We start from the raw sequence: 3,666 nt of genomic DNA, 5'->3' as shown, positions 1-3,666 counted from the left end.
AAAGTTCAGGGCCCCACTCTACCTAGTCTACTTGTTTCTTTTAGAAAATAACATTTCTGAAGGCATTAAATAAATATATATACATAACAGCACCTACATGCTCTTATGTCACAGTTGCCCACACATCTACATGTGGAGGGTACACACACACACAAACACACAAACACGTACTCTGTAAAATTAGTAGGAGTGATAATCATGGTGTTGATGGTCCTTTACTCCCTTGAAGACAAACACAAGTCATATACACCATTACATTACACACCTACACACACGCGCGCACACAAACTGATAGACTCTACTGTACATCACACACAGTATCCACCCACTTATCGCTCCATCTAATTATACTTTTGTGAACCGTGCCTTTCTAAAGTCATGCAGAGGAGGACGTAGCTGCCGGAGATAATGATAACACATATCAGACTGACGAGAACAATGATGAGTTTTCATCATGTTGTTGTTGTCATGGCGGGTGGTTTGTAAAAAAAAAAAAAAAAGTTTGTAAAAAAAAAAATGCAGCCATTGTACAGGTGACCATCATGATTGGTCACTGTTGGAGTTTAAAGATTTGTAATGTCACATATATAGGTATAGCACAAACCAAAAGCTAGGTTTCCATATACTGTATTTAAAATAAAAGATTTGTAATGTCACATATATAGGTGCAAGAAACATATTTCAATGTAATTCTACTTGGATAGCATAGCTCTGCTACAGCACAAACCAAAAGCTAGGTTTTCATATACTGTATTTAAAATGTGTTTTCTGTCGCTGAGATCCTATTGGAGAATCCAGCTGTCAGTCCGGGTTCAAATTGAGTTTCAAAACATCACAAATACAGAATAGCAATACACTCAGTAGAACACAGATGGCAGTGTGAGCTTTTTTTTTTCTTCTTCTGTCAGGCAGGCAGTGTGTTCTCTGACTTTTGTCTGTCTTTTGCTGTGTACTTGTACTATTATTTTGGGCATCATTTTGTTGAATTTAACTGCAGGGCTGGGTTAGAAACTCACTGCGGCCTCGTTGTACCGTGTGACGAAGTACTTATTTATTGTGGCAGTGCTAACAGACAACTAAAGCGACACGGGTGTCGTTCAAGTAGTTCGTTTGAGTATCGCAGACGGAGGACGACTGTGGTAAAAGCTGCAGAGTGATGGGTCCTGTCGCTGCCGCCCTCACAGGATCTTCGCAGCCTGGCTGCAGTGGCGACAGCAGCATCGTTGGTAACGGTAACGGTGGTAACGCCGGTAACGGCTGATCCCGACAGATCTGGGCGTGATGTAGAATTTCGTGTCTCCGCGGAAAGAAAACCGGACGAGCTGAAATTTAGCGCAGGTAAATAATCACGGTGGCCGATTATTTTAACACCGCACTGTTACTGCGTGGCCACACACCGGCGTGCGCGTGCGCATGCCAACCGCTTTATTGAGGCTGTTTATCGACAACTATCGCCGATCAGTGACGGATCGATCAGCTGTTGATTGATTTTCAATTTCTCCACGTCATACGCGGACGACGCAGTCCAGGATTGGGAATATAAAATCGATTCTCAGCGTGAGCGACTGACATGATCGATAACATGTGACAGCGTATCGACCATCTGTGTTGTCTTTTTGGTATGTGTTAAAATCTATGTTTGTGAGTTCGTGTGTGCTCAGGCCTGATACACATTTGTATTTCCTTATGGTGAGAGAGAGAGAGAGAGAGAGAGAGAGGCAGAGGGAGAGAGACTTAGGCCTGTTGCACTGCCAGTATTTCTTGTCTTTGTTTAGAACATACAACCACATTGCTGAACGCTTAGTATATATCCTTAAAAATATATAAAATTAAAGTTGTTTTGTATTTTGTTTACACGATTAAACATTTATTCACAGTGAAAACAGGAAGATACAATTATTCACAATAGTAAACCAATTAAGTTATTACTACTTTAGTTAGTAGTTTTTGACATGTATGATAAACTCTATAAAGGTACAGTTTGTGAGTTAGCTTAATTAGCTATCAGTAAAAGGTGTGGCCTTTGCATCCAGGGATAGGTCATCGTCCACTGCAGGGAATCACCCACGGAGTTATGACTTATATTTTGAATAGTATAAGGTAGAACAGAAATTTGTCTCAAAAGATTCAGGGAGAGTCAGGTTGAACCAGTGTGTGTGGAGACCACAGGTGGACACTGCTGCTAAATGTGCATGACCAAAAGGCTTAAGTTATTGTCACCGAACACCACTGGTGCATCAAAAACTGCCCTGAGAGACCGAATCGTGCAGAGACAAGTGGAACGTAAACATCATTTTGCAGAAACATTGTCCAGAAACAACTAAAACATTCTACGTATCAAACATTAAAAAAAAAATCATCCAGACTGTGTTCAACCCCCCGAAGTCTAGCTTCATAGATAGGACATGGTTTGACTGGCCTGCCTACTGTCCAGACTGGTCAACTATTGAAAATGAAAACGTGCATCATTTCTAACTTAAAATATAAAAAATGTATATAGGTTATTGATAATGTATTCAGTGTTTCGGTTAATAAATCAGCGTGTAATCAATGTATATAATTAAAATATCAAGAGAAAAAAAACACTTAAAGCATTAGTTTTTGTTATTTGGCCTTGAAAAGAAATCACAGATTTGTGCATTTTAAAATGTGTACATTAGCTTTTAAGGAAACAGGTTGATAACATGTTATTGTGATTATTATGATGATTATTGTTATTATTATTTTTATTATTATTTCTTCCAGCCGTCCTGGCAGCCCATCTGGGCTTCACGCCGTCCTTCTTCTTCCTCCTTCCCCCTCTACAGCAGGGCAACTGAGAAGAAAAACTCACCCCAGTGATAAAAACCAAAGCAGCTTCTGATCACACGTACAGCTTACAGGAAGCTGATGATGGATTCTGGTGCCAGCGAGTGAGCGAGCGAGGCAGAGAGAGAGAGGCAAATGGAGTAAACAGCGTCCCAGCTGTAGAGATGCCATTTAAGTGTCTCTCCTTCTGCACTCCAACGGTACTGCAGAGCCATTACCTCGCCGTGAGTTTGTGTGTGTCCTCCGGCGCTGATGCACTTGTGTGTGTGCGCGTGCGGCTACAAATGTATTTCCGAGCTGTTCCTCCAATCATCTCGCTGCTCCCACGCCGCTCACCCTCCACCTCTCCGCTCTGATCCTTCTCTCATTCATCATGCTTCCCTTCCTGCCCTCTTGCCACAGGTCTGTGCTGAGGTGTAATTTAGCTCCTGCTGTTCTCTAATTTCTGCCTTCGTCAGGAGGGGGCGTGGCTGCCCCCCCGACACCATGGATACGATCTGTCAATCATTTCCCACAGCCAGGAAATTGCGTTCAAAGTGTGAGTAATTATTGAGTCTGCTGTGTGTGGGTTGAACTGAACACCTTTTCAGTGTGTGTGTGTGTGCGTGTGTGTGTGTGTGTGTGTGTGTGCTGAGGTAAAGCCAGGTGCTTTGGTGAAGCCCTCCATTGTTGTCAAGAACAAAGGAATCCTCCTCTGATCTCACCTTCTCTTCCCTTCCTTCATATCGTCCTGTTTCCTGTTTCCTCTGTCAAGGACACATTTCCCATCAACCCCCTGGCCTGAACCACAGAGTGAGAAGCTGGAGGTCATGTGACGCTGGAGAAGGTCTTCTTCTAAAATCAACCAACCCCATGACA

The 3,666-nt window shown here is 42.6% G+C and overlaps 1 long non-coding RNA gene across 2 annotated transcripts; it reads left to right on the top strand.

Moving 5' to 3' along the window:
* Nucleotides 1-11: 11 nt before the first annotated feature.
* LOC112487664 (uncharacterized) lies at nt 12-2,869 on the top strand. 2 transcript variants are annotated; one of them, XR_003050983.1, is made up of 3 exons: nt 12-591; nt 666-1,338; nt 2,746-2,869. It is a non-coding gene; the product is annotated as an uncharacterized LOC112487664 (long non-coding RNA). The 2 variants fall into 2 exon arrangements; XR_003050982.1 differs by having other exon boundaries at nt 666-1,619.
* Nucleotides 2,870-3,666: the final 797 nt, after the last annotated feature.

This window comes from Cynoglossus semilaevis, chromosome 10 (assembly GCF_000523025.1).
Source record: "Cynoglossus semilaevis isolate Cse_v1.0 chromosome 10, Cse_v1.0, whole genome shotgun sequence".
NCBI classification, from domain to species: domain Eukaryota; kingdom Metazoa; phylum Chordata; class Actinopteri; order Pleuronectiformes; family Cynoglossidae; genus Cynoglossus; species Cynoglossus semilaevis.
This window is presented reverse-complemented; position numbering and strand designations above follow the sequence as displayed.